We start from the raw sequence: 8,986 nt of genomic DNA, 5'->3' as shown, positions 1-8,986 counted from the left end.
AATTTGAATGAACGTGTTTGTCTGTCTGCAGGCTTCTCAGCCAGACGAGCTGACCATCGAGGAGCAGGAAATCTTGGAGGGCATCGATGATGGCGACATGGAGGACTGGGTCAAGGTACAAAAATAACACAAACACAGTTATGTAGCAGATGCACTCTCATGTTTGAGGGTTGGTTGTTTTGTGTATTAGTTCACTCTCTGGCTCTTAGACTGTTTGACAAACATTTAGTTTCAGTTTTTATAAGACCTCGCACCGGTACAGACTATCTACTGGACGTTTTAGTGTTTCTCTGGGATCAGTTGAACTGATGTGGCTTCAGGAATTAGAATAATTCAACTAAAATGCGTGCGGTGCATTGAGGCAGGTCAGGTTGGCCTGGGTGGTAGAAGCTCTGCTGAACATAAAGACAAATCAAAAAATGTACAAATACACAGTTCTCTGCTTCTTTTTTGGCCCTGCAGCCGTAAAGGGCTGATGGGAGATTCTCGTCACGCAGCCGGGCAGGCAGGTGGGCGGGCATGGCACCCAAGTTTGTGAATGCAATAATTCATGAATGAGGCAGTTTTTAAATTCATACCTTAAGTGCAGCTACTGAAAATCTGGGCCAAATCCTGATTGATGGTGATCCAATCCTGCCTCAGCAGCGCTCCGGTTTGATCACAGTTTGTCAGCTTCTGCTTTTTAACAGCGGTTCGTGGACTCTTGATCAGTTTGAGATCTGCGGAGTGACCTGGTCATGGATATAAAATGTTAATTTGATGATCTCCCAGCTACTTAGTTGTCATTTTCACTTTGTTTGTCACAGACTGTTACAAAGTTGCTCCTGGACCTTTGGGAGAAAATTTGAGAAGTCTTTGAGGACATTTTTCGGGTGGTCAGTGGTGTCTACTTAAATGTAGAAATGTCAGCTGTGGATGCTCCCATCATTGTGTGAAGTCATTCTTTTATAAACGCCTCTGCAGAGCTGCTGGTGTGTAGTCATTGTGTACTTTGTGTGTGGTTGTTTTCAGATCATTTCCCTGAAGGAACATTGTGCATTGTTGCTGTTTTACTTTTGTTTATTGTGTAAGTCTGGCTTTCCTGTGAGCCATTGTGCAAATGTTCCACGTGTTGAGCCAATATTTTATGTGTATTTACTTAGGTGATTATCTTTTCATATACAGATATAGTGTTTTAATGGGGTATTTATTTTAATGAATATAATCATACATAAAAATGTGAGCAATATCATTTATATAGATCTGTTTTAGTGCTGTGATTCCCCACAGCATGCCCCAACAGAGATCCCAATACCTCTGAGTGTTTTCAATCTGAATGAAAATAAGTAAGCAGCGGAAGGGGAGGCCACTGGTGTTCATGAAATCAAGCTTCATGAATTCAGCAGAGGCTTGTTTAGGATTTTAGATTTCTCGTTAATTCAGGAAGAGAGAACAAAAGCTCTCCTATTATTCTCTTTGTGGCTGTTATTAAATTCTGGCGACGATGCAGTGATATTGTTACAGCCCTACTCTTTACATCTGACTTTATTTTTTCTCATTAGGAGTTTTCCTGTTGAAACATTTTTGGCTGTTGTCATCGTCTGTGTGCATTGTCTGTGTTTCCAGGCCAGAAACCGTAGCGGACAGGTGGGCTACGTCCCGGAGAAATACCTGCAGCTGCCCTCCTCCAACAGCCTGCTGAGCATGCTGCAGTCGCTGGACACGCTGGACGCCCGATCCCATTCCTCCAGCAACTCCACCGAACCTGAAACCGAACTCCCAACCGGCTCCGTCAACGGAGACTCGAGGAGTGAGATCCGCCTCCACCAGATAATATCGGAGTTTTGATTTCCTGCTTTGTTTAATACCCTCGTTGCCACTGTCTGTGTTGCAGTTTCATTCGCAAAGGCTTTGTACGACTACGCGGGACAAACGGAAGATGAGCTGTCGTTCCCAGAAGGCGCCATCATCCCCATCCTGAGCAGAGAGACCCACGAGGACGATGGCTTCTGGGAGGGCGAGTTTAACGGCGTTGTTGGTGTAAGAGTTCAAATAATAGTTTGCAAAAGCTTGTGACTGCAAAATTGTGTCTGCCTAAGGGACAGTTTGTTCCAGGAGATAAGCGAGAGTTAGAAGATTAATAGGAAGCACCTGGCCTCCAGACGGAGAAGATGTCCTTTTAAATGTGTCAAAAGTCGTCAACAGAACATTTGTGGTTTTGAAACTTATGCCTGTGTTGTATCTGCTTGACGCATGAGGGGGCGTCATAAAAGTAAACCCTGATGGTATAAAACAACTGCTTGTGTATCATTGGGCGGAGATCGATGCTGTCTGTGGGCAGTGTTCATCTCCCCACGCACGTGTTCATTAAAATCATTGTTTGACCGAAGCTCTTCTGGACCATTATTGTTTTGTGCTCACCCTCAATATTTGAACTCGTAACAAACAGCAATAACGGCAAAACATGTAATGGACGTGCTGGTCCACTAGACAACATCATGTTGATGTAAAGCTTTGGGTCTCTTATGCAAAGTAAAGAGGCTGAAATAAGGTGTCCATGAGTATCAGTTTTCAACATTCAGTATTAAGAGACGAAGACTGTACGGGTTGGGCCAGTCGTCAAGTCCCGGAGCAAAGTGAGCCTGCAAATCAATAAGATGCAAATCAGTTTATACCTTTCATATAATGTTTGAATTTGTTTATTCTGAGTTTTATTGTTCAGTTAGTTTCCACAGTTCATATATCATGTGTAATTTTTCATTAGTTTCAGTGTTTGTTTGTATTTTATTCTATTCATGATGGTTGTGTTGACAGATTTGTCCAAATTTAAAGCTATAGATGTGAACTTTTGGTTCCTTTATTATTACCTGTATAATTAGTTTCAGTCTTTGTGAAGTGGGGAAGGAGGACCCAAAAGCAGGACTCGTGCGATGGAGAGTGCTCTTTATTTACAGTGGAGTAAATAAGACAACACAATAATTTCTTGAGCTCCCTCGACTCCTGTGTCATGTCTTCACCCAAAACTCCGTGCTCTCTGCTCCGTGGCTGCTGTCCACCTGTGCTCCACTCTCCTCCTCCTGGGAAAAAAAACAACAGAGGCAGCCGTCAGGACACCATGCCGCCTAATCAACAAAAAACAGTCCCAGTCTAAATAATCTAAAAGACCAACCACGGCTCCAGTGATGGCAACACACAGTTCTAGTGACCAACCCAGTGGGCGGCACTCGAGACAAAGCAGTTCAGGTGGCCTGCATACATTTAGTATCAGGCTTTACAAAAAAAAGTATCAACTATGTTAGGATCCATGTTCATCATGTGTGATGTGTGTTTACATTTGAAGGTGTTTGTGGATTTGTCACCTCTCTTCAAGGTGTGGTTTGTGTTTGATGCTGAAACAGATAAAGACTGCTGATTGGCTGAAGTAGGGTTCAATAAAAATTGTTTGGTTGTTGGTTTGGGCACTGCTCAGGTCCACATTAAATAAACTGCTGCTCATGTGTGTTTGTAGGTTCTCAGTCATCCAGGTCATGGTTGTCTAAGGAGCCTGGAAAGAAAGCGACTTTACTTCTTTAAGGTTCTGGATGATGTTTAACTTCTGATCCAAGAAGCTTCTTCAGTTGATGTGCTTCCTTTGCTCATTTTCCACCTCTGCACAGTTTCGTTTGATGACAGTGCAGTGCAGTTCTCCCAAACATACAACAGAGGGCGCTATGCACATTCACTGAAGTGCAGAAAAATACAAGTGGAGGAGGAAACAAACAGCAGCATCAAGAGAGAAAACTGAAGTGTTCAAAGCGAGTTACTTTAGTCTCTTATTGTAATATTAATCGACATCTAAACATCACGTTGATGCTTCATGTTTGACTTCCGTGTCCTTTTACTGCTCAGTTGGAAAATATTGATGCAATTTAAAAGAAGAGGAGAAGAGTAATTTCTCTGTACTACTTCAAAAGTAATTTGAAAGCACTGCCTCATATGGAAAATGAATCATGATGAAATCCTGAAACAAATAGTGTTTGTGAATATGAAGAGTTTAGTTTTCATTTTGGTCTTAGAAGTATAAAAATGCAGGACTGAAGACAAGATGGAAATGATGTGTTATGAGAAATAAAACACATATGTCGCTATGTACTATCATTTTATTTTGTTTATTTTTTGTTCTTGTAGGTTTTTTGCTTTAGTGAAAATTTTGAAAGCACTGCTTTTAGTTTGAAAATTGGATTCAGTGTTTAGAGTTCGGACAAAACAATGGACGGTTTCAAGAAATGTATTTTATCAACAAAACTTATTTTGATGGTTACTGTATTTATTCTAATGCCCTCAGTGCACGGAGGCCAACAGCCTCCATGTAAACATTTCCACCCCCAACAATCAACTCAGATTTATGAAGTTTATCATGTTCAGGCCCTGCAGCTGATTGGTGGCATGTCTGATCAGAAAGCCTTTCTGCATCTTCACAGTGTGAGTCTGAGAGTTTCTGAACAACAGGATGAGCTGCTACACACCTGACACCACATTCAAACACACACAAGCTGCAAATCTGACACAATATTTTAGACCAAAGAAAAAGGTTCACAATTTGCAGTTAACATGAAGATATTCTAGAGTAGAAACAACACACAGCACACAAGTTTCATGTAGAGATGATTGTTTATTCTGGATGTTATTTTCATTCAGTTATTTTCCATTATTTTGAGCAATTTTCTGATTTATCCAGTTCATGTCAGAACAAACATTCACAGTAACAGTTGGTCCAGTACAGACACGTTCAAAACCAGAACTGATTACACCATAAATCATGTTGTTGTAAATCACTCCACCACCAGAATCACCCCGAGAGAAGAGAAATGTAGTTTGTGCTCCCCAAAATATCTAAAACATACACAGATGATATACAGTAATATTAGCAGTCAACTAATCCCACGTGCATCTACTTGATGTTCTTCCAGACACAGCCTGTTGTTATATGGCACATATGCAGTACACTGAGAGTATCTGGTAGGCTCACAGTCAGCAACACACATGTCTGCACACTGAAGATTAGGTGGTTCATCAGGGACTAGAGAAAAAGGAAAAGAACAAAAGTTATTCATAATCTTTCAAAAGCTAAAATTGTGAGTAGAATGATGTTTCATCTTTTGTTATGTTTCCAAATGATTTTTAAACAAGGAACTTGGCGCACAGTATATCTACTCCAAAATTTACAAAAAGAAAAAAACTTGTTCTTCATTCAGTATTAAACAAAAACATAAATGTAAGAATAAAACAGTCACAGAAACCGAAATCAGATTCTAGCATTAACTGTGAAATAATCAAACAAAATCTGGTCTTACATGTGTGGCCGGTGGCATTTACTCTATAACCACCAAGTCCTGCAACCTGAACGACGTCTCCTCTAGAAACAGACAAAAAACAAAACAATCATAAATTAATTTCACATCCATCCATGTGACATGAACACAAAATAAATCAATAAATCATATGATGTACTCTGCAGGCTGGGTATTTCCAGGTGGCTGAAGTGTTTCCAGGCTCCTTAGACAACCATGAGCTTGATGACTGAGAACCTACAAACACACACGAGCAGCAGTTTATTTAATGTAGCGGTGAGCACTGCCCAAACCAAAAACCAAAAATATATATTGTACCCTACTTCAGCCAATCAGCAGTCTTCATCTGTTTCAGCATCAAACACACAACCACAATTTGGAGAGAGGTGAGAGATCCACACACCTTCATGAGAGGAGCCACTAATGTAAACTAGCACCACACATGATAATCATGGATCCTAACATAGTTGATACTTTTTATGTGAAGTCTGGCACTAAACCTCTGTGTTCCTGTCATACTGCATGTACTATATATACATGTAGCATATACAAAGCACAATAATTAAGCTGTTAATAATTAACAATGTCTTCTGTAAGTATTTCATTTTAAAATACACATCCATTCATGCATTAATGTTTAATGTGTGAAACATTTAAAAAGTTAGTTAAATAAATAATAATAATGATAAAAACCCTCTGTGTGGATTTGATGCTTTATGTCTGGATCTTGCGCTTTTGCACCATCTGGTGATGAACAGTGGAATGTAGAGTTGGTTGCATTTTTGGGTCTCCACCCAACCCCTTTTTTGCTAGCACACATGGTTAGCTCCACACATGGAAAAAGTAATGTTGAAAATTAAATAAGTGCAAGAAATAAGTTAGAAAAAGATAGTAAGGCCACAAAGGACTATTTAGCCCCTCCTGGAGGTCAGCTTACTTTGTTTGTGTTCTTTAAATGTTTTATTTTCTGTGATTAATTACGTTGTGATTGATTTACACAAAGTAGAAGAATGCATTTTGATGTGATGTTTTAAAAAAATAGTTTTCTTCTTTGAGCAGTTCTCCCGGGTCGTCGAGACCAGAATAAACCCAGTTTTATAACTCTACATGGTGCCTACGTCAACCTTTGAAGGTGCTACACCCTCAAAAGAATCAGCTGTACAGCACATTAGCTGCTGTTGTTACCAGACACAAATATAAATGTGCCAAATTTTAGATCACAGGAAATATTTCTTAGAGCAGATTTTAAATCAGTAACTTTGCAAATTTAGAGGAAATGTTTTTGGACAACAAACGTGTCACATTTTAAACAGGGTTTAATCAGCGCTGACATACAGACATTTATGCGCTGGGTATAACAGACATGCTTACCGTGTGAAAGGACCGCGGATGTCTTGGAGCAGAGAAACATGCTGTATTGTTGTTTTTCTTTATTGCATAAGCAGCGCCCGACTGTCAGAAACGCTCTGTGCGGGTAGCAAAGTCGGCTCCAACGCACCTGCAGGCATCCATTTGAAAGAAAGGTGTCGCTGCGGCTAGGCTCTCGGGATAGTCAGGCTTTTATTTATATTTGCGGCATTCTGGTGCGTTAAAACTAGCAGCCTCTGTGTCCCGCTTGGATCACCATTCTGAAAATTCAGATATTTAAATAAAATGATGAATCGGCGAGTGATGAGGAGCCACGTAGATCCTGAAATGAGGTTTGATTAAATTAAACTCTTATGAACAGTGATGACGTGTTCCAAACAAACGATGCTTTCTACATGGCCAAATTGTGTGCTAACTACCTCACAGCGCTGTGTCCGGGGTCCGAAAAAAAAAGTTAAAACGATATACCTTGCGAAAGTTGTGAAGTGCTGAGGAAAATACTGTGTGTCTGATGGGGTGTTTTTATATAGGTGGACTTGGTTTCAGTTGACCTCTGACATGGAGAGATGAAAAGAGCAGTTTGTAAAGAAAAAAGGTGGAAACTATGGAACTACAGTTGGGATGTGTGTGCTGGGATGCTCTTGATAAGTATGCAGCTTTTATTGTTTTATGACTTGTTTTGCTGACTGTTGGGGCCCTACCTGTAACCCCCTCTGTCTAATCATCAAGTCTTACTGTTGCAGTGCGTTTGTGTGGCTACTAGACAATTATAGGTTGTATTAAAGGAACATTGGGGGGTCGATACAGTGCTATTGTGGCTAGTTAAGAATGTGGTTTTTAGAAGTATCGCAAGAAAAGTTTATTTCTAAAGGGATACATGTTGTTTGTGGTACTCTGTTTTAAAAACTATTAGCCTCTGTGTCTTTCAGAGCACAAAAGAAAAGTGAAATGCTCCTAAACTAGTTAAAAAAGTGCCTTTATATTACTACTGAGGTTGAGGCAGTAACAAAGTTCTTTAAATCATCAGGCAAGAAAATCCAGAAACCTTGGGTTAGCCGTGGCTATCCGGGTCATCTGAGCCCGAATAGCCTCCTTCTCCTCCTCCTGCACAGGAAATAATCCAAAGTCCGTTAAATCCAAAAAAGTCACTGAAATAAATGTCTGCTGGGTAAAACACGGTCAGGTTAAAAGCGAGCTGTTTAATGTGGCTGATAAAAGAGTACAAAAACAAAAGGCAGATGCACACAAGAAAGAACCTAACTAGAAGTAAACTGGGAAAACTAAATGCTAAACACAAAATGCAAAGAACAAAACCTTGAACGTTGCAAAAACATAAACATGGACACTCCTGGAGACATGGAACAACAGACAACCTGACAAAGAATGAACAGAAACACACAGAATAAATACACACAAGGGTGATTAGGGGGAAGTGGAAACACATGGGGAAACAGCTGACACTACTCTGACATAAGGAGACAAAGGAAGCAAAGCTGACTACACTGAAATAGGACACAGACCTTCAAAATAAAACAGGAAACATGAGACGCAGACAAGACAATATAAACTTGATAACATAAGAGGGCAAAGGGAGACTAAAACACAGGGGTAGAAGACACAAGAGGAATCTAAATAAACAAATGAGCTTAGATAACCTGATGAACTTAAAAATAAACCATAAACATCAAAAATAAACTAAAACTTAAAACGCTGGGTCAAAAGACCCAGGATCGTGACAGTGGGAGGTTGAAGCTGCCACAGGGCAAAAGCAGGACAGGCTGCCAGTTTATCACAGGGCTAACACAATATATGTGATAGAAAATCAACTGAAATGTTTGATATTTATTTATAATAATAAGAGAATAACTACTATTTATAATAATATTATAGTTGTTATTATAAATATGTGTATATTTTTTATAACACCCAACATAAAAGGCTTCTTTCCAAACCTGAGCTGTTTCAGACGCTTCTTGAAATTCTGACTTCTCTGAACTCAAATTCAAATACAAATACAAATTCAAAATACAAATACAAATTCAAATTTTATTTGTCACGTACACAGTCATACACAGTACGATATGTAGTGAAATGCTTGGACAACTGCTCGTGACCTAAAGAAAACAAAAAAAGGAAAGGCTATGAATAAGATAGGAAATAAATATGAAAAATTAAAAAGGGTAAATTTAACTAGGAAGGAATAGAATATAAATTAAGGTTAAAAATGAAATAACTGTACAACACAAATTAGAATGAAGGGTAAATTTAACTGGGAAGAATAAGATAAAGATAAATATATACATTAAAGT

At 39.3% G+C, this 8,986-nt stretch overlaps 1 long non-coding RNA gene across 2 annotated transcripts; it reads right to left on the bottom strand.

The window, feature by feature from the left end:
* Positions 1-4,640: 4,640 nt before the first annotated feature.
* LOC308395336 lies at positions 4,641-6,937 on the bottom strand. 2 transcript variants are annotated; one of them, XR_013971378.1, is made up of 4 exons: positions 6,681-6,937; positions 5,470-5,546; positions 5,313-5,374; positions 4,641-5,038 (listed from the first exon to the last, which is right to left on the bottom strand). It is a non-coding gene; the product is annotated as an uncharacterized lncRNA (long non-coding RNA). The 2 variants fall into 2 exon arrangements; XR_013971379.1 differs by lacking the exon at positions 6,681-6,937 and adding an exon at positions 5,633-5,741.
* Positions 6,938-8,986: the final 2,049 nt, after the last annotated feature.

Source organism: Rhamphochromis sp. 'chilingali', assembly GCF_963969265.1.
Source record: "Rhamphochromis sp. 'chilingali' genome assembly, chromosome: 4".
NCBI classification, from domain to species: Eukaryota; Metazoa; Chordata; class Actinopteri; order Cichliformes; family Cichlidae; genus Rhamphochromis; species Rhamphochromis sp. 'chilingali'.
Note: the sequence above shows the minus strand (reverse complement) of the source record. Positions and strands in the feature narration are given on the sequence as shown.